Here is a 22,434-nt window from a genome sequence, read left to right on the forward strand (position 1 = left end):
TTCTACTGTCCTTGCGTGATTTCCATGAACATAATTAAGATGCTTCTTTTCATTTCGTGTATGTTTTGTATATTCTTATTGACCAGTAACTGTTTACTTTCTACCTTTTTGTGCAGATAGGATATCCATTTCACCTTGTTGCTATTGTGACCTTTTGGTGAACTGTACAAAACACTTTTTTTTAATGAGTGTCTTGTGTAGTTCAACTAAAATGTCATGTGGGCAACATCTCTCAATTTTGGTGGAACTGCACGAAATGGTGATTGGAGTTTCCAAAATCTCCGTCAAATTCTACTGGTAATCTCGTGCAACATTTTATTAGCCTTTGCAAGATGAGCCGTCACTGTCACCACAATGGCACATTATTTTAGTGGAATTGCACAAAAGGATAAGCAAATTATAGTTGCACCTTACATGAGCTGGACAGCCAACCTTAATGTTCCTCAATTTTAGTGCAACTACTAAAGAAGAACCTGCCAGCTCACGAGAGCAAGTACTTCTTGCTAGCTGAATGATGCGATCTTTACTTCATTTTAGGTGAACTGCAGAATTGAATCATGGAACTCCAGGCAGGCCTCATCCGAGTGGAGCTTCAAGTTGAGTTCAAGGAGTGCCACTATTATAGTAATCATGCTCTTCTTATCTATGTTGTGCAAATAGGAATACTCAACTACAGATGTTGTGACTGTCAAGAGCATTCGCCAAGTTCATGGGTTGTATGACACGGCTAGCCAAGATGGATTTAATCCCGATATTCACTTTATCAAAAGGCTCTAATGGGTTGGTTTTGAATCTTGCAAGCTGGGAATCAATGAGATGTGTAGGCATCTTTGTTGTACTTATTATTTGAATCTTATTTGTTGGTTCTGAATCTTGCAAGCTGGGAATCAATGAGATGTGTAGGCATCTTTGTTGTACTTATTATTTGGATCTTATTTGTTGGTTCTGAATCTTGCAAGCTGGGAAACACGGCATGATGATGCAGATGACAAAAACCATAACAAACCGTTCAAACTTGGTAGTATTATCTGTGTGAAAGTGCGACAAATGTGCTGATCCTGTGCGTCTTGAGAATAATAATTCTAATTGTTGTGCATGTTGATCCTGTGGCACTGATAGAACGAGCCAATGCATTGCTTGTTTAAGTATAAATTTCTATTAAAGCTAATTAAATTTAAGTAAAGTGACCACTAACTCTTGTTATTACAGTACCAATATAGACCCGCTCATGAACCGATGTGTGGCTGGAATCAGTTTCTTAAGGGAGGCGTTTGAATGCGCCGAGGGTGCATCTTCTGTCGGGCATGCAGCGGGCGAGGGAGGGGTAGTAACTATTGTCGCCTGTACACACTCAGTTTACTGTTGAATCCAGTTGCCCAAGAGCTGAAAAACGAACTGCTGCCGCCGCCTACCCACTCGTTCACTTGAAGAGACTCCAATGGCGGTCCGAGGGGTGAGCCTGCTGGATATGGACTTCAGCAAGGAGTTCCCCTTTGGGTTCACCGTTCAATCCTATGGCTGCACCAAGTTGAATGTGATGTACACCAATGATCCGGACTCTGTGAAGCTCTACCTCACCGAGTTCAAGCAGTACCTACAGGACGAGAGAGCACAAGGTCATAGGACTAGACCTTGTGCCCGTCCATTCATCTCCTGACAGGGACCAGCGGATCGCCGTCGCCCAGGTATGTGTGCAGGACGAGGTTCTCATCTACCACAACTGTAGGGCCAACAGAGGTTCTGGAGCATCCGCCCGTTTCATTGGTAGCGCCGACTGCACCTTCGCTACGGTGGAGAGAAGGAAGAACGCAACGATTTGGCCATCTGGTGCAACAAGCTTGTCGACATCCAGAAACAATACAAGATCATCGGCAACGGGCAGGAGATGGACTCCGTGGTTGACCTCACCGAGACCATCATCGACCCCTGATACGCCAACATGAAAGAAGACAACGATACCAAAGGACCTGAACACGTGGGAGGTACCTCTGAATCTAGCCTACATAACCTACGCGGCCAAGGACGCATACGCATGCTACGACATGTACAGGCGGATCCTGGACATGAGGGCGTGTCTGCTTCCCGTAACCGACGAGTACACAGACAACCGTAGCATCATGATCAAGCACGTCATGATCATGGGTACTTTATCTATTGTTCCCAACATTGTCAGCAAAACAAGAGGAATCCGGAGACAACTGTTCGTCGAGAGGCTGACAGTCCCGGGCCCACCAGGTCCATGGCCTAGGTTTTGTTGTTTAACATGGGCAGCCCACGACATGTTTCAACATTTTTGGGATCCAGCAGGTATCAAGCGGCCTCTGGGCCTCCCAACCTAGCTTGTCTATAACATTAGCAGCCCAAGTTATGTCTGTTTTTTCAAGACGATGCACAACTCAGTTCTATTTTTCTATAAGAATGCAAAACTGAACATATATTTATATCTTATTTTATTACATATATATATAATAGAAACAACATAAGGTTCCGTTAAACCTGTCGTTCGTCCAACCATTTTATAGACCTTCCCACTTCCTTTATTTTTCATTTTCATTAATCCTATATCTGAATTTTCTCCCACTTTTTTTTCGATGTAAACTGAGTTTTCTCCCAGTACTTTTCCCTAGAACCAACTCAACTGTCCCACGTCTAGCCTAAAATATAATAATACCCCACGTCCTATTAACTCATCAAATTAAAATGATATTTTATTTTGTAAATTGAAAGTTCTTACAAAATAATAATAATTGTTTATATATAACTTGTCAAGTTAACTCCTAGTGATTGCGTACATAATCTTGCAAAGATTTTACTGACCAATGCAGTAATAGACGTGCAATCATGTGTTTATGTTTTTATAACATTTCTCCGTCCAGCCCAACATGATATTTTCACCCAGCCCAGCAAGTCCACGGATTTCGAGAAAAATGCAAATGGGCTTTAAATTCTACCATATATATAAACGGGCTGCATAGATGCTAGATCATTGTTTCACCCAGCCCACCAAATGGACTAAAAAACAAATGCACTAGCTGACATGTGGGCCAGTAGGTCGAACCCTCTGCAAGGCATTGGATTTACATCCAACGGCCGGCATTCTTCTTCAATCTCTCGTCTTCTTCCCCCAGCGCTGTCGGGACCGCCTGCTCCAGCCTCCGGCATCCAGCGGCATTGTTTTGCGTGCCTCAGCGAAACGCTACCCCGCTGACGGCAAGGCCATCCCTCCACTCCATACCTCGAGTTATTCCCTGCCGAGTGTAGGCCCACCCCGCACCCGAACCAGTCAAGTTTCCCACTCCTCTCCGTATGCGACTCCGCTGCCGCGTCTTCTCCATCTCCGGGTCGTTCCAGTATGGGGCCTCGCCGTCGTCCACCGCCTCGCTGCACTCAGCGCGGCGTCGTCAACAAACGAGAGTCATCGAAAGAGGACTGTACATGGAGAGCCTGACGGCTGGGACCCACGAGGTCCATGGTCACACGTAAGGAAAGTTCCTCCTTATTAAGTTGTTTCATCCCCCTGACAGCTGGGACCCACCAGCTGTATCTTCGCATGGAAGGAAGTGCCTCCTTGTTATGCGAAAAAACCATTCCTCCTGATGACAGCTGGGCCCCGGCAGATTTGGTGGCTGACTTGTGGGCCTACTAAGCAGACGTGTACGCAGGGCTTTGTCAACTTAATCAACAAATGATTCTGGCAGCTGGACCGTTGGATGTTAATACAACAGCCGTGCTCCTTCTTCAACCTCTGTTCTTGCTCCTGTCTCCCGTGGGCGCCAGAGCTGCCGCACACCCGAACCAGTCAAGTTTCCCACTCCTCTCCATCTGCGACTCCACTACCGCGTCTTCCCATCTCCGGGTCGTTCCAGTCTAGGGCCTCGCCGTCGTCCACCGGCCATGGTGCGCTCGGCACGGTGTGGTCAACGTGGTCAACAAACGAGAGTCATCGGAAGATGACTGTATGTGAGAGGCTGACAGTGGGGACGCACCACGCCCATGGACGCATGCATGCAACTGCATCCTTTTTACCCTGAAAAACAATGTTTTCTCCCCCTAACTACTGGGATCCACCAGCTACATCTTCGCACGCAAGGAAGTGCGTCCATATTACGGGCAAAAAAATGATTCGCCCCCTGACTGCTGGGACCCACCACCTACATCTTCGCACGCAAGGAAGTGCCTGACAGTCGGGACCCACCCGGTCGAAGTGTACGTAGCATTGTCATTCTGGTCGCGAACGTGTACGTACATACTGGTCGATCAGTCTGTCTGCATGCTACAGCGATGAACCGTGGCCGTGTAAGGAAGGGCACGTGTCGTAGTAGAGGAGCGCAAGTAGCATGTATACGTACGTACAGCGGCCAGGGTGCAAGAAAGTAAATACGGCCACATACGTATATACGGGTGGGGTCTTGAACGCCTACTCGCGCATACGTACGGCTAGGGCTCGTGTACATGGCAGTGGCTAGGTCGAAACAGAGAAATTGCGTCGTCGTCGTGTTCATGGGGAGGCAACGGAATGCGTCGTGTTCATCGGGAGGCAACGGAACGCGTGCTGTTCATCGGGAGCCAACCGGCTTGGACGGAACAGCCGATGGAAACGAGGCCTGGCGTACCGTAGAACGGAGGAAACGGCCTTGTGTTCGACCGGCCACGGTCGAAACGAGATCCTGTTCATTGGGAGGGGTCTGGCGTACCGCAAAACGGAGGAAACAGACCTCCTACGGTCGAAACGGGGTCCTGTTGATCGGGAGGGGTGTGGCGTACCGCAAAACGAAGGAAATGGACTTGTGTTGTGTAGGATCGAAAGTATGTCTAGAGGGGGGGTGATTAGACTACTTGACCAAATAAAAATCTAGCCTTTTCCCAATTTTAGTTCTTCGCAGATTTTAGCAACTTAGCACAAGTCAAGCAATCAACCTACACATGCAATTCTAAGAGTATAGCAGCGGAATGTAAAACAATTGCATATGAAGGTAAAGGGATGAGTTTGAGGGAGCAAACGCAATGTTGACACGGAGATTTTTTATCCGTGGTTCCGATAGGTGGTGCTATCGTACATCCACGTTGATGGAGACTTCAACCCACGAAAGGTAACGGTTGCGCGAGTCCACGGAGGGCTCCGCCCACGAAGGGTCCACGAAGAAGCAACCTTGTCTATCCCACCATGGCCGCCGCCCACGAAGTACTTACCTCACTAGGGTAGATCTTCACGAAGTAGGCGATCTCCTTGCCCTTACAAACTCCTTGGTTCAACTCCACAATCTTGACGGAGGCTCCCAAGTGACACTTAGCCAATCTAGGAGACACCACTCTCCAAGAAGTAACAAATGGTGTGTTGATGATGAACTCCTTACTCTTGTGCTTCAAATGATAGTCTCCCCAACACTCAAATCTCTGTCACGGGATTTGGATTTGGTGGAAAGAATATTTGAGTGGAAAGCAACTTGGGGAAGGCTAGAGATCAAGATTTATGTGGTTGGAAGGGAATATCTTGACCTCAACACAAGTGTAGGTGGTTCTCTCTCAAAAAATATGTGTTGGAAGTGTAGGCATGTTCTGATGGCTCTCTACACGAATGAAGAGTGGGTGGAGGGGTATATATAGCCTCCACACAAAATCTAACCGTTACACACAAATCACCAAACTCAGTGGGACCGATTCAAAGAACTCGGTTAGAACAATTTGGTTCATAATGTGACCGTTAGGTGTTTCGGTGGGACCGACACGTCAACTCGGTGGGACCAATATCATTAGGGTTAGGGCATAACGTAATCTCGGTGAGACCGATTACACAAACTCGGTGAGACCGATTTTGGTAATAGACTAACAGAGAGTGGGTCAGGCAAACTCGGTGGGACCGATTCGCTCATCTCGGTTGGACCGAAACGTTACTAAAAGGAAACAAAGTGTTTGCATTGCAATCTCGGTGGGACCGATCGCTCATCTCGGTTTGACCGAAACGTTACGAAGGGAAATAGAGAGATTACAATCCCATCTCGGTGAGACCGAGATCCCTATCGGTGAGACCGAATAGACTAGGGTTTCTGGCAGTGGCTATGTCAACTGAACTCGGTGGCTCCGGATATGAAATTTCGGTGGGGCCGAGTTGGACTTTTTGGTTTGGGACATATGTGGATATGAGAAAGTAGTGGAGGGTTTTGGAGCATATCACTAAGCATTTTGAGCAAGAACCTCATTAAGAAACACCTGGTCCCTTCTTAATATTATTGGCTTTTCCTATAGACTCAATGTGATCTTGGATCACTAAAATAGAAAATATAGAGTCTTGTGCTTTGAGCTTGAGCCAATCTTTTGTCCTTAGCATTTTGAAGGGTCCACTTTCTAATCCATGCCATGCCAATCATTGAGCTCTCCTAAAATATTCATCTTGGAATAGCATTAGCTCAATGAGCTATATGTTGTTAGGAATTACCAAAACCACCCAGGGATAGTTGCACTTCCATGTTGGAGCGCTCCGGTCAAAACGGGGGTCCTGTTCATCGGGAGGGGTGTGACGTATCGCAAAACGGGACTCCACGTGATACTGTTCATCTCCACCGTCGACCTCCTCCAGCCTCCACGGGCTACTGTTCATCCACCGTCAACCTCCTCCAGCCTCCACCCGCGACTGTTCATCCACGGGCTCCTGTTCATCCAGCCTCCACCGCGTGCTACTCCACTGGCTACTGTTCAACCAGCCCTCTCCACGGGGTCCTGTTCAACCACCCCTCCACGGGCTACTGTTCATCCAGCCCTCCACTGGCTACTGTTCAACCAGCCCTCCACCGGCTACTGTTCAACCAGCCCTCCACGGGGTCATGTTCATCCACCGGCTCGATCGATCGGGGTCTTGTTCATCCAGCGGCAACGGCCTCTACTACCACGGGGTCCTGTTCATCCAACCCCCCCACCGGGAACTGTTCATCCAAACCCCCCAACAATGCTCACTGTTCATCTAGAGGCAGCATCGATCGGCTTCAGTTAGCAGCAGTAGCGAGGAATCACACTCGGGTTCAGTCAACAGCAAGGGATCGATCGGGTTCGGTAACGTAGCTAGTGCAATCGCTCGGATTCAGTTAGAGCCAAACGCCTCACTCGGGTTCAGTTAGCAGCAGTAGCGAAGGAATCACACTCGGGTTCAGTTAACAACAAGGGATCGGTCGGGGTTCAGTAACGTAGCTAGTGCAATCGCTCGGGTTCAATTAGAGCCCAACTCCTCGCTTGGGTTCAGTTAGAGCGCAATGCCTCGCACACACGCGCGTACGTACGAGAGACACGCGCATCGCTTGGCCCTCGACCACCCGCCGTAACCGGGAACTCCCCTGATATTTTCCTCGCCCTCGCTTCTACCACAGTTTTCTCCGTCATGGATGGCCCAAAGAATGTCATGCAGCTGCGTCTCCGGCCCGCCCAGGACAAAAAGCCCATTTTTCTGTCATGATTTTTTGTCATAGAAGTAGGAGCCCACCACATCTATGATGATACCGGGTTTTGTACAATTATCGTCATAGAAGTGTCATAAGCATGACAAAAAAATTTCGTTTCGCCCAAAATGTCACGGATGTGTCTTTTTTTCTAGTGGGGGTATGTGCTACTTTAGCTTCGATTGTGCTCTCGGATTTTACTAGTTGTGCTAACTTAAAATTTTATTGTGTAGAATGGATGCAACTTTTGGTATTGGTAAGAAGAGTACATCAATAAATTGATAGAGCGCAATTTAGTAGAGGTTCTAGCACTTTTAGCTAGCATATAGGCTAGAGATGAGACTAGTGCACTTGTTGATAGAATAGAGGCTAGACATGAGACTAGATGTGAGGAAGCAACGTTACTTCTTTACACTCGAAGAAGAAAGAAGCATGCAAGATCGAGCCTCCGCAGATTAACAATGAATGCATGGAGAATACCTGAAATGGCCAGGGTGGCCAAGCCCTTCTCAATCCTGGTTCTTGGTCAGGGTGGCCAAGCCCTTCTCAATCCTCAGGGTGGATTGGATCAGATATCCAAGCTGGTCTTGCTTGCTCTTCAAGAATACCTGAGATGCCTCCTCTACTGTTGGCATGTTTGCAGCCTTCTCTGCCTTAGCCTTCTATCTCTTCTCATGTGCTTGAGCTGAAGATGGTTCATTCTCATTCATCAACAATGTGTTATCTTCAAATTCAGGATAGATGGGCAGGTGCTCCTTATCCAAAATGTACTTGCCTTTTCCATCTTTGAGTTGATGAGCTCCTGAATTTGTGGGGCATACCCACAGCTTCTCTTCTGGTCAGCAGCAGTCCTCTTGATTGTCTCAACAATCAGGCTCATGACCTTGAACTTCTGTGGGACATCAAATGTATGCAGCAAGTTGATGGCATGTCCTCTGATCATCTTGTGATCACCTGACTTGGGTAGCAGTGTGTGCCTTAAAATCCAGTTGATTGTTGGCAGACCAGACAACAAGTAGTGAACAGATCCAAACTTATGTGTATCCAAAGCAGCATCTGGGATCTCTTTGTACATGTTGGCCATAGTGTTGTGGTCTTTCTTCTTCTCTGCATAGACATCCAAGTCATCCTCATGTTCCTCAGGAGCATTGATAAGCTTGGCCCATTCCTCAACTGTAGACTGGTACCTAGTACCCTCAGACATCCATACTATCCTTCCATCTGGATAGAAGTGGGCAGTGGAGTAAAACTGCATGATGAGCTCATCATTCCACTTGGTGAGCTTCTGGGCAACAAAAGTGTCAACTCCACATGCATTGAAGCTATCAAGCACACCAGGGGAGTGATCCTCACTCTCCTTGATGAACTCCCAGTCAACCCATCTCATGTCACACACAATGGGCTTCTTATCAAGAAGAATTGTCTCATAGAAGTCCTGTTGTTCCTTAGTGTGAAACCTATAGTCCACAGCAGTCCTTCTTATGACAGCATATGGATCAGACTGTCTCCATAGTCTCAATCCTGCATCCTTCCTGATTTTCATGTTCTCTGCAACTGGGTGTGCATCAGTGTGGTCAGGGATCTTGGGTTTCAACTTCCTCAATACAACAGAGTCATCTTATCTTCTTCAGCAGCTTCAGGCACTAGGGCCTTGTTCTTCTCTTCAGCAGGGATGTTCCTAGTGCCCCTCTTGGGTTTAGGCTTTGGAGCTGGAGCTGCAGCCTTGGGAGCAGATTTGGGCTTAGATGGAGCAGCCCCTGATTTGATTGCATCCCCCATAAGCTTTTGAGCTTTGGGTGCTGGTGCAGCATCCTCTTGCTCTTCTTCTTCGGAATCAATCCTCATAGAGGGCTTGCCATGAACTCTTGCAGTAGTGGTTCTGGCCCTCTTCTTCTTATCTTCACCAGCTGCCTCTTCTTCAGACTCAATGGTGAACTTCATAGTTTCACCTGTGGCAACTTTTCTTGGCATAGACATGGGCTGTCTTCTTGCTGGAGCCTTTGTTTTCAGACCAGGCTTTGTTGCAGCAGTTGTGCCATGCTCTTTCTTCAGCACCTTTTTCTTTGAAGTGGCTTCATCTTCAACTGCCACATAGTCTTCATCCTCAGAGTCAGAATTCCTTTTCTTCCTTGTCCTGGTGGCAGCCTTTGGCAAATTGCTGGGAGTGCTCCTGCTGCTATCATCATAACTGCTGGAGGGATATGAGCCCTCACTCATCTCCACCTGCTGTTCAGACTTGTTCTGGCTGTCACTCTGGTTAGACATCTTGGCAAACTCTCTGACAGCAGACCCTGTGAATAGATTATAGATGAGGTAGAGAAGATGAGCATCACAAAGTATAGAAGTTTTTGCAAAACAGATGACTTAAAAACTTAGTTTTAGTTCTTCACAGAAAGCATTTCGGATCTACCGATTTGTAAACTCGGTGATACTGAAGCAGCTTTTGGAACTAAACTAGTGAACTCGGTCAGACCGAGTCACAGTTCGGTGGTACCGAGACTGCTAGGGTTTCACAAAGAATCAAACTCGGTCACACCGATTTACAATTTTCGGTGAGACCGAAAATGCATGTGCTCTGGCCTAAGCCAAATCGGTGAGACCGATTTCTACAATCGATCGGTCCGAGATGAATTCGGCGGAGACCTAACCCTAAATTTTCAAATCAAAACTAATCTACGGGATGTTTTCGCTGGACAGGATGATTTCAATCGTGGCAAGAATCATGGCAAAGCAATGTGCTAAGAATCAGAGTTAAGGATTAGCACAAAGTTCAAGTTCGTACCCTAGTTCGGCGGCGAACTTTCTACGGCGGCAACGGCGGGGCAGATTTCTGTTGACGGCGGAGGAGACCAGCGGCGGGAGGTCGCTGGCGACGAGAGGACTATCTGGAGACCCGAAAAGGCAGAGCAGGTTATGCGCGGGCGAGGAGGTTCGGAAAAATTTCCAAAATTTGGCCCGTCGGTATATATAACCTGACCCTGTCGGTGTGACCGAGTGGAACGACTCGGTGGCACCGAGATGCAAAACTGCAAGCAGTTACTGCAACTCGGTGTGCCCGGATGGTTCTAATCGGTTGCACCGAGATTGAAAACCCTAGATCAACTTACTGATCTCGGTAGGACCGAAAAGGATGAATCGGTCAGACCGAGATGCACAAAGAGGTTTTGGAGGTTTAAGTCTATGACGAATCGGGAACTCCGAGTGCTCCTCACACAGAGTGGTTTGAATCTGACTTGATCAAACTTTGTGATGTAGCATGAATAGAGTTTGAGACGAGGAAAGCATAGATAGCTAGAGGGAGTTCTTAGGCATTCTTGTCCATCCATTTGGCAAAAGAGAAAAAGCCAAACAATCAAAGCAACAAATGGATGTCCTTGAATGAGTAAAATATGCAACCAACATGCTCACACAATAAAATGGCAAATGAAATATGTGACAAAGCATGCACAACCACTCTAGCATCTATCAAGCAATTTGGCGATGACTAGGTCATCTATATATGAGTATATTGACTTAGGAGTCAAATGAGAACATTTGATCATAGGTCATACTCATCGTTTAAGCACAAGTGGGGTTACCACTTTTACATAAAGCATTGTTGTGTTCACACCATTAGAGTTGCTTTAGCTCAATTGATTAGAGTAAAGCTCCCCCTAGATGTGATATCCCCCCTAAGAGGGATGAACTAACCATGGGTTTTGTCGATGATGACTTCATGTGGGTGATGAAGATGTAGATGCTCAATGTTGATGTAGATCATTCGGAGCAATCCTTTGGAGTGAGTTGCACTTTCAATACCTACGCGGGTTAGTCCCACAAGGAACAAACAAGGATATCCACAGACATAGAGTGATGCATACACAAGATGATGTCCATGAAAGCATTAGGTTACCTTGTCCCTTGTCTTACCAACAAGAGGGTTTGTGACTCCTTGAACTAGTGCAAGATATGGAAGTTGTTTGCACTTGTTCTCGCCAAAATGATAAGAGTGAAGTATGTTGGCGGAGTCACCCTCAAGAACTTTCTAGTTCTTCTTCTTCGGGATCCACACCATCTTGATGGGAATCCTTGGAGTTGTAGTCGTACTTGATGAAGTAGAACTTGATGTAGTCTTGGGAACCCACTTGACCAAGGCTTTAGGTGCTTCTTCAAATGCATCAATTTCCTCTTGAAGCTTGTCCTTGCCTTTTTGCTTGTGGTCTTGTGGTGGAAGATCTTCTTGGGCTTGTGTCCCTTTGAAAGAAGTAGGATCATACTTCTCTTGTTGAGGAACAAACTTCGTCTTGGGGTATTGATCTTCTTCCCACTCAACTCCATTGGCGTTGAACTTTTGTTCAAAACCAACACCTTGATTCTTCCGGTGTCTTCCTTGCTTGCGTACAATTTCCTCAAATTTCTTACTTCCGGCAAGGCTCTTGTAAACACCTTTCTCTATAATTCCCTTCAATAAGCTATTTTCTTGCTCAAGTGTAACTTGGCTAAGAGAATCATTAGTGGAATCAAGAGAACTACTAGAAGCAACAACATTGGATTTAGCATGATTGTTGTTACTACTGGATGAAGAATCTTTCTTGTTCTTATTGCTAGATTTAACTTGTGGCATGTAAGTAGACAAGAGTAAACGCTTGGCAATGTAAGAAGAACTTTTCTTGCGAAGATCATCATTGATTGCCTTTAAAAACTCATGCTCTTGCTCAAGGTTGAGCTTTTCAAAGCGTAGCTTGTCATGAGTCTTTAAAAGTTCTCGATGATCTTCCAAGGTAGTTTCATGAGCTAACTTAAGAGTGTTTAGTTCTTTAGTTAGACGCTCAATCTCCTTCTTATCATCATCATTCGTTTTATCTTGATTAGCATGATTAATTTATGTTTCATCATAGTTTTCATCACTACATCACTAGAGTTGTCAACAAGTAAATCATCATCACCTAGCAACTCATCTTCATCACTATTGAAATCAACATACTCGGGATGTGTTACCTTTGGACCTTTGGCCATGAAGCATCTTCCAATTCCTTCATTTGGTGTTGGTTGACACAAGTGCTAGACCGGCAACACCTTCATCTTGAGTATATTCGGAGTCGGAGTGGTAACTTCTTTCGGAGTGATTGTCGAAGTCGGAGCCGGATACCCATTCACCAACATGAGCTTGATGTCTTCTTTTTGTGTATCACCTTGATGACTTTTCCTTCCTTTCCGAGTCCTTGTTTCTCCGAGAGGGTTTTCGTTCATAACGATCATCTCTACTCCTCCTTTCTATTGATGGTGATTCCTCTCTTCTACTTCTTCTCTTGGGAGAATCTTCTGTTCTTTTGTAGGGGGGCGTACACTCATTGGAGTAGTGTCCGGGTCTTCCACAATTGTAGCAATTACGCTCACGACTAGAAGATCTTTTGTCATTGTAGGACCTTGACTTGGAACTTCTTTCTTTGCTTCTACTCCTGTAGAACTTGTTGAAGTTCTTCACCATTAGGCTCAATTCTTCATTGAAGGTTTGTTTCTCACTTGATGATGTGGGAGCATCACACGAGGCTTTGTAAGCACCACTTGACTTGTTGTGAAGCTCTTCCTTATCCTTGAGTGACATCTCATGAGCAACAATTCTTCCAAGGACTTCCGTTGGCTTGAGATCTTTGTAATTGGGCATCATTTGGATCAATGTGCACACGGTATCATATTTTCCATCCAAGGCTCTTAGGATCTTCTTGATGATGAATTTTTCGGTCATCTCTTCACTTCCTAAGCCGGCAATCTCAGTTGTGATGAGAGCAAGCCTAGAGTACATTTCAGCGACATCTTCACCATCCTTCATTTTGAACTTGTCAAGTTGACTTTGAAGCACATCCAATTTGGATTCCTTGACGGAGTCAGTACCTTCGTGCATATCAATCAAAGTATCCCAAATTTCCTTTGCATTCTCAAGACGGCTGATTTTGTTGAATTCTTCGGGGCACAATCCGTTGAAGAGAATTTCACAAGCTTGAGCATTGTATTGTAGCATCTTCAACTCTTCCGCGGTAGCTTCACGGTTTGGTTCTCTCCCATCAAATAATTCACCTTGCAAGCCAATACACATGATAGCCCAAACGGCGGGGTTATGTCCAAGAATATGCATTTTCATCTTATGCTTCCAACTAGCAAAATTTGTACCATCAAAGTAAGGACCTCTACGGTGGTAATTTCCCTCGCTAGACGCCATACTCTCCTAGGTTGTGAAACCAAGGCTATGACCACCAAAAGCTATGGAAATCAAAGCAAATGGAGACCAAGGCTCTGATACCATTTGTAGGATCAAAAGTATGTCTAGAGGGGGGTGATTAGACTACTTGACCAAATAAAAATCTAGCCTTTTCCCAATTTTAGTTCTTGGCAGATTTTAGCAACTTAGCACAAGTCAAGAAATCAACCTACACATGCAATTCTAAGAGTATAGCAGTGGAATGTAAAACAATTGCATATGAAGGTAAAAGGATGAGTTTGAGGGAGCAAACACAATGTTGACACGGAGATTTTTTATCCGTGGTTCCGATAGGTGGTGCTATCGTACATCCACGTTGATGGAGACTTCAACCCACGAAGGGTAATGGTTGTGTGAGTCCACAGAGGGCTCCACCCACGAAGGGTCCACAAAGAATCAACCTTGTTTATCCCACCATGGCCGTCGCCCACGAAGGACTTGCCTCACTAGGGTAGATCTTCACGAAGTAGGCGATATCCTTGCCCTTACAAACTCCTTGGTTCAACTCCACAATCTTGACGGAGGCTCCCAAGTGACACCTAGCCAATCTAGGAGACTGTGACACCCCCGATTCGACCGTACACTAATCATGCACGCAAATGTGTACGATCAAGATCAGGGACTCACGGGAAGATATCACAACACAACTCTACAACATAAATAAGTCATACAAGCATCATGATACAAGCCAGGGGCCTCGAGGGCTCGAATACAAGTGCTCGATCATAGACGAGTCAGTGGAAGCAACAATATCTGAGTACAGACATAAGTTAAACAGGTTTGCCTTAAGAAGGCTAGCACAAAAGTGGAAACGGTCGAAAAGGCAAGGCCTCCTGCCTGGGACCTCCTAACTACTCCTCGAAACCGAAATCCATGTAGAATCATCCTCGGGATCTCTAGCTCCTAGACTCCAGCATCTGGTTGCGACAACCAGGTAGAATGGAAAGGGGGAAAAGAAGGAAAAAGCAACCGTGAGTACTCATCCAAAGTACTCGCAAGCAAGGATCTACACTACATATGCATGGGTATATGTGTAAAGGGCCATATCGGTGGACTGAACTGCAGAATGCCAAAATAAGAGGGGGATAGCAAATCCTGTCGAAGACTACGCTTCTGGCCACCTCCATCTTGCAGCATGTAGGAGAGAGTAGATGGTAAGTTCACCAAGTAGCATCGCATAGCATAATCCTACCCGGCGATCCCCTCCTCGTCGCCCTGTTAGAGAGCGATCACCGGGTTATATCTGGCACTTGGAAGGATGTGTTTTATTAAGTATCCAGTTCTAGTTGTCATAAGGTCAAGGTACAACTCCGGGTCGTCCTTTTACCGAGGGACATGGCTATTCGAATAGATAAACTTCCCTCCAGGGGTGCACCACATAACCCAACACGCTCGATCCCATTTGGCCGGACACACTTTTCTGGGTCATGCCCGGCCTCGGAAGATCAACACGTCGCAGCCCCACCTAGGCTCAACAGAGAGGTCAGCACGTCGGTTTAAACCCTATGCGCGCAAGGGTCTGGGCCCATCGCCCATTGCACACCTGCACGTTGCGTACGCGGCCGGAAGCAGACCTAGCCCCCTTAATACAAGCACGAGCTTACGGTCCAATGCGGCGCGCGCCACTCAGTTGCTGACGTCAAAAAGAGCTTCGGCTGATACCACGACGTCGAGTGCCCATAACTGTTCCCGCGTAGCTGGTTAGTGCGTATAGACCAAATGGCCAGACTCAGATCAAATACCAAGAACTCGTTAAGCGTGTTATTTTGAAGTAACCGCAGATGCCGCCCAGGGCCAGGCCCACCTCTCTCCTAGGTGGTCCCAACCTGCCCTGTCGCTCCGCCACAAAGTAACAGTCGGGGGCCGTCAGGAACCGAGGCCCACCTCTACTGGGATGGAGCCACCTGTCCTTTCAGCCCCCTCATCAGAATCACTTGCGGGTACTCAACGAGCCGACCCGACTTTAGTCACCACATGTGTCATGTATATAAAGTATATAGTATATACCCGTGATCACCTCCTGAAGTGATCATGGCCCAGTAGTATAGCATGGCAGACGGACAAGAGTGTAGGGCCACTGATGGAACACTAGCATCCTATACTAAGCAGTAGGATGGCAGGTAAGGGTAACAACTGTAGCAACAATGACAGGCTATGCAACAGAATAGGATTAACCGAAATCGGTAACATGCTACACAACTCTAATGCAAGCAGTATCACTAGTAGAAAACTGGGCTTTGGTCACAGGGCAATATTCACATTAGTCCCGGTTCAGTCACGAACTGGGACTACTGTGAGCATTGGTCCCGATTCGTGCGTCCAGGGGCCTGCCGGGCCTCGTGGGGGCATTGGTCCCGGTTCGTCCGGACCCGTTGGTCCCGGTTGGTGGGACAAACCGGGACCAATGGACCATGCTCCTGGCCCACCACCCTTTAGTCCCGGTTCCTACCACAAACCGGGACTAAAGGGCTGGTCCTAGTTACGGCCAGTGTTTAGTCCCACCTCGCCAACCGAAGGGCGCTCACACCAGTTTATAAGCCCGTCCCTCTCTGCCTTGTTGAGCTTCTCTTAAAGTGAAAATAGATGCCCTTATACAGGGAATTTGACCTAAATTCACAGTAAATTTCATAGAAATTTATTATGAATTTAGGTTGAATTTTCTCTATAAGCGCATCTATGTTCATTTTTTTATATTTGTAAAATAAATAAACCTTAATAAAATAAATAAAACTAAATAAACCTTAATAAAATAAAATAAACTATAGTAACTACAATAAATAAACCTTAATAAATTAAGTAAAAATAGGAGCAGTAAAATAAATAAAAATAGCAGCAGTAAAATAAATAAAAATAAAATAATTAAAGTAAAATACATAATTAATTAGAAATAAAATAAATAAGTTTTTTGTTGTAAATAGAAACAAAACAAAACAAATAAAGCAAAAGAGAAAAAACAGAGGAAAAAAATTATGCCACCTACTGGGCCACCACGACCTGAATACGACTAGAAACCCATCCATGGGCCAGGATTCAGGCCCGCAGAAGGCCCAGTAGGCCCCACAGGCAAAGAGAACAGTTAGGCCCGAAAGCCTGCAGTTGAGAGGAGTTCGAGAGGGTGGGCGCAGCAGCGCTTATAAACCACTCTCGAGCTCTCTCAACTAGCGAGGTGGGACTAAACTTTTGACGCGGGGCAGCACAAGGCCTTTGGTCCCGGTTGGTGCCACCAACCGGGACTAAAGGGGGCATTGGTCCCGGTTCGTGGCACCAACCGGGACCAAAGGCCTTTAGTCCCGGTTGGTGCCACCAACCGGGACCAATGAGTTCCCTATATATACCCCATCGCCACAGCAGAGCACTCCAGAGTGCTCTGTTTTTTCTGGCCGGCGAGGGGAGGGCATTTGGGTGCTCTAGCTCACCTCCTATGCACATGAGGTGTTCGATGAAATGTCTGAGCCACACTAGTTAATCTTTGTCCTCTCGAAACTCGACCTCCGAGCTCCATTTTCCCCGAGATTTGTCTAGGTTTAGCGGTCCGTCACGTCCCATCCCCGTCTTCACCGCCGTCGATCGCCCGCGCCGATCTCGTCGCCAGCACCACCGTGGTGAGCCTCTTGTTCTTATCTTCTTTCTGAAAGGAAAAAATTCTTACTTTAGATAGTTACTTGTCTAATTTTGTTACTTTTATTATTCCTTCTTATTACATAGTGCGATGGTTTTGGTATCCGCCCCCGTCGGCCCTCGTCCTGTCTATGATTCGGATGTGGTATATATTATCTTTTTATAACTATTTGGTTCATTTATTGTTTATGACAAATATACCGACCAACGTGACATAGATTTTATTTATCTAGGAGGTGGTTGAACCGGAAATTCTAACCGACCCTATTGTCGAGAGGTTAAATTTAGTTGAAGAAGAAAACAATTCTTTGAAGGAAAAAATAAAAAAAATTGAGGAGGAGAAGATGATATTGGAGTTGCATGTTGCGGATGTCGTCGATGATCACAAGATCAAGATGGATGCAATGCGCTTGAAGATTAGAAAGATTAGAAAATATGCCATTCATACCGAGGCTTGGTATCATTATGCCGTTGGATCAATTGTTACCTAGGTTGTGATTATGATCGCATTTGTTTTCGCATTGAAATGTTTTACATAGTTTCAATGTATGGTTTAATTAGATGCTCTGGAGAGCTATATATATGTTGTTAGATGAGAACTATGTATGTACTTTGGTTTTAATGTGATGATGAACTTCTATTAATTTGGTCACTTAATTATCAATTCATGATGTTCTGTAATGGTTTTTGACACACTTAATTATATATAATGCACGCAGATGAACCGGCAATGGATGTACAGTGACAGACATACCTCCGAGTACATTAAGGGCGTGCATGATTTTCTCGAAGTGCCTGAGGCAAACAAGCAGAATGGTTTTATGTGTTGTCCATGCCCTATATGTGGGAATACGAAGTCTTACTCTGACCGGAAAATCCTTCACACCCACCTGCTTTACAAGGGTTTCATGCCACACTATAATGTTTGGACGAGGCACGGAGAAATAGGGGTTATGATGGAAGACGGCGAAGAAGAAGAGGACGATGACAACTATGTGCCCCCTGAATACGGTGATGCTGCAACGGGGGAAGCTGCTGAAGATCAAGAGAAACCAGACGATGTGCCCAATGATGCTGCAAGGGGGGAAGCTGCTGAAGATCAAGAGGAACTAGTGCCCGATGATGATGATCTCCGCCGGGTCATAGTCGATGGAAGGACGCAATGCGAAAGTCAAAAGGAGAAACTGAAGTTCGATCGCATGTTAGAGGATCACAAAAAAGGGTTGTACCCCAATTGCGAAGATGGCAACACAAAGCTTGGTACCGTACTGGAATTGCTGCAGTGGAAGGCAGAGAATGCTGTGCCTGACAAAGGATTTGAGAAGCTATTGAAAATATTGAAGAAGAAGCTTCCAAAGGATAACGAATTGCCCGACAGTACATACGCAGCAAAGAAGGTCGTATGCCCTCTAGGATTGGAGGTGCAGAAGATACATGCATGCCCTAATGACTGCATCCTCTACCGCGGTGCGTACAAGGATCTGAACGCATGCCCGGTATGCGGTGCATTGCGGTATAAGATCAGACGAGATGACCCTGGTGATGTTGACGGCGAGCCCCCCAGGAAGAGGGTTCCTGCGAAGGTGATGTGGTATGCTCCTATAATACCACGGTTGAAACGTCTGTTCAGAAACGAAGAGCATGCCAAGTTGATGCGATGGTACAGTGAGGACCGTAAAAAAGACAGGAAGTTGAGAGCACCCGCTGACGGGTCACAGTGGAGAAAAATCGAGAGAAAGTACTGGGCTGAGTTTGCAGCTGACCCAAGGAACGTATGGTTTGGTTTAAGCGCGGATGGCATTAATCCTTTCGGGGAGCAGAGCAGCAATCACAGCTCCTGGCCCGTGACTCTATGTATGTATAACCTTCCTCCTTGGATGTGCATGAATCGGAAGTTCATTATGATGCCAGTTCTCATCCAAGGCCCTAAGCAACCCGGCAACGACATTGATGTGTACCTAAGGCCATTAGTTGAAGAAATTTTACAGTTGTGGAATGGAAATGGTGTACGTACGTGGGATGAGCACAAACAGGAGGAATTTAACCTGCACGCGTTGCTGTTTGTAACCATCAACGATTGGCCCGCTCTCAGTAACCTTTCAGGACAGACAAACAAGGGATACCACGCATGCATGCACTGTTTAGATGACACTGAAAGTATATACCTGGACAAAAGCAGGAAGAATGTGTACCTGGGCCATCGTCGAATTCTTTCGACCAACCATCAATGTCGAAAGAAAGGCAAGCATTTCAAAGGCTAGGCAGATCACCGGAAGAAGCCCGCCATGCGTACCGGTGATCACGTACTTGCTATGGTCAATGATTTACACGTAATCTTTGGAAAGGGTCCCGGCGGACTAGCTGTTCCGAATGACGCTGAGGGACACGCACCCATGTGGAAGAAGAAATCTATATTTTGGGACCTACCCTACTGGAAAGAGCTAGAGGTCCGCTCTTCAATCGACGTGATGCACGTGACGAAGAACCTTTGTGTGAACCTGCTAGGCTTCTTGGGGGTGTATGGGAAGACAAAAGATACACCAGAGCCACGGGAGGACCTGCAACGTTTGCATGAAAAAGACGGCATGCCTCCGAAGCAGTATGAAGGTCCTGCCAGCTACGCTCTTACGAAAGAAGAGAAAGAAATCTTCTTTGAATGCCTGCTCAGTATGAAGGTCCCGACTGGCTTCTCGTCGAATATAAAGGGAATAATAAATATGCCAGAGAAAAAGTTCCAGAACCTAAAGTCTCATGACTGCCACGTGATTATGATGCAACTGCTTCCGGTTGCATTGAGGGGGCTTCTACCGGAAAACGTCCGATTAGCCATTGTGAAGCTATGTGCATTCCTCAATGCAATCTCTCAGAAGGTGATCGATCCAGAAATCATACCAAGGCAAAGGAGTGATGTGGCACAATGTCTTGTCAGTTTCGAGCTGGTGTTCCCACCATCCTTCTTCAATATCATGACGCAAGTCCTAGTTCATCTAGTCGACGAGATTGTCATTCTGGGGCCCGTATTTCTACACAATATGTTCCCCTTTGAGAGGTTCATGGGAGTCCTAAAGAAATATGTCCGTAACCGCGCTAGGCCAGAAGGAAGCATCTCCATGGGCCATCAAACAGAGGATGTCATTGGGTTTTGTGTTGACTTCATTCCTGGCCTTAAGAAGATAGGTCTCCCTAAATCGCGGTATGAGGGGAGACTGACTGGAAAAGGCACGCTTGGAGGGGGGGACTCAATAATATGCAGGGACGGATATTCTTGGTCTCAAGCACACTACACAGTTCTACAGAACTCTACCTTGGTGACCCCGTATGTCGATGAACACAAGAACAGCCTGCGCTCCAAACACCCGGAGCAGTGTGACGACTGGATTACATGTGAACACATCAGGACTTTCAGCAGTTGGTTGGAAACACGTCTCAGAGGTGACACCACTGTTTGTGATGAGTTGTACTCGTTGTCCAGGGGACCATCTTTGACTGTATTGACTTACAAAGGATACGAGATAAATGGGAATACATTTTACACGATCGCCCAAGATCAAAAGAGCACCAACCAAAACAGCGGTGTCCGCTTTGATGCAGCAACCGAGAGGGGAAAGGACACATATTATGGTTACATAATGGACATATGGGAACTTGACTACGGACATGATTTTAAGGTCCCTTTGTTTAAGTGCAAATGGGTCAATCTGTTAGGAGGCGGGGTACAGGTAGACCCACAGTACGGAATGACAACAGTGGATCTGAAAAATCTTGGGTACACTAACGAACCGTTCGTCCTAGCCAATGATGTGGCACAGGTTATCTATGTGAAGGACATGTCTACCAGACCGAGGAAAAGAAAAGATAAGGAAGCGAATACATCATACGATGAGCCAAAGCGCCACATAGTTCTTTCAGGAAAAAGGGACATTGTGGGAGTGGAGGGCAAGACAGACATGTCTGAAGATTATGAAAAGTTTCAAGAAATTCCTCCCTTCAAAGCCAAGGCTGACCCAAGCATCCTGATAAACGATGAAGATTATCCATGGTTACGGCGCAATAAGCAAATGACACAAGCGAAGAAAAAGTGAAGACTTTCTCCCGCAACTATTATGATGATACCATGCCAACTTTGTAATACACGAGTATGATACCATTGTCCGTTTTGTACAAGAAGTGCATCTAGTTTTTGCCGTAACCCTCTCAACTTTCTTGCACATGCTATGTGGATGAAATGATGATACCATGCCAACTTTCAACCTTTTCAGAGTTCATTTGAAATGCTTTTCAATTTTAGGGTCTTATAGCTCAAAATAATTAGTAAATGCATGAAAAATAACAGGCCAAAAATTAAAAATTATGCCACCTACTGGGCCACCACGGCCTGAATACGATTAGAAACCCATCCATGGGCCAGGATTCAGGTCCGCAGAAGGCCCAGTAGGCCCACGGGCATGTATAGAGAGGTTAGGCCCGTAAGCCTGCTTTAGAGAGGAGCTCGACAGCTCAGGCGCACCGCATCTTATAAACAGGTGCGGCTCTCTCTTAGCTAGCAAGGTGGGACTAAACTCACCACCACGCCGCTGTGCAAGGCCATTGGTCCCGGTTGGTGGCATGAATCGGGACCAATTCCACCCTTTGGTCCCTGTTGGTGCCACGAACCGGTACTAATGAGGCTGTGGCCCCACGAGCACCTTTAGTACCTGTTCGTGGCATGAACCGGTACTAGAGTTTCTTACTAAGCAGTTTTTTAGTCCCACCTCGCTAGCTGAGAGGCACTAGGAGCGGTTTATAAGCCCTGAGTGCAGAGACGATGAAGAAGAGGCGCAATGCTCACGTTGCTTAGCTTCAAGCCTTGAGGAATAAGGTAGACTGCATCGAGCTATGTGCAGTGCAGTCTACACTATTCCAAAAGGCTTGAAGCAAATCAACGAGCATTGCGCCTCTTTTTTATTTTTAATAACTTATTACAACTCCGGACTTCTTGTGTTCCGACAAAATAAAATAAACTTTAATAAAATTTATGAAACTAAAATTAACAAAGTATTTTCTGTTCAAAACATTATGAGAAACCTCTATTATTATTGAAACTAAAATCATACAAAATTGATGCAACTAAAATTATCGAAGTATTTTCTGTTCAAAATCATTAAAAGCAAAAAGAAT

This window comes from Triticum aestivum, chromosome 3D (assembly GCF_018294505.1).
Source record: "Triticum aestivum cultivar Chinese Spring chromosome 3D, IWGSC CS RefSeq v2.1, whole genome shotgun sequence".
NCBI classification, from domain to species: domain Eukaryota; kingdom Viridiplantae; phylum Streptophyta; class Magnoliopsida; order Poales; family Poaceae; genus Triticum; species Triticum aestivum.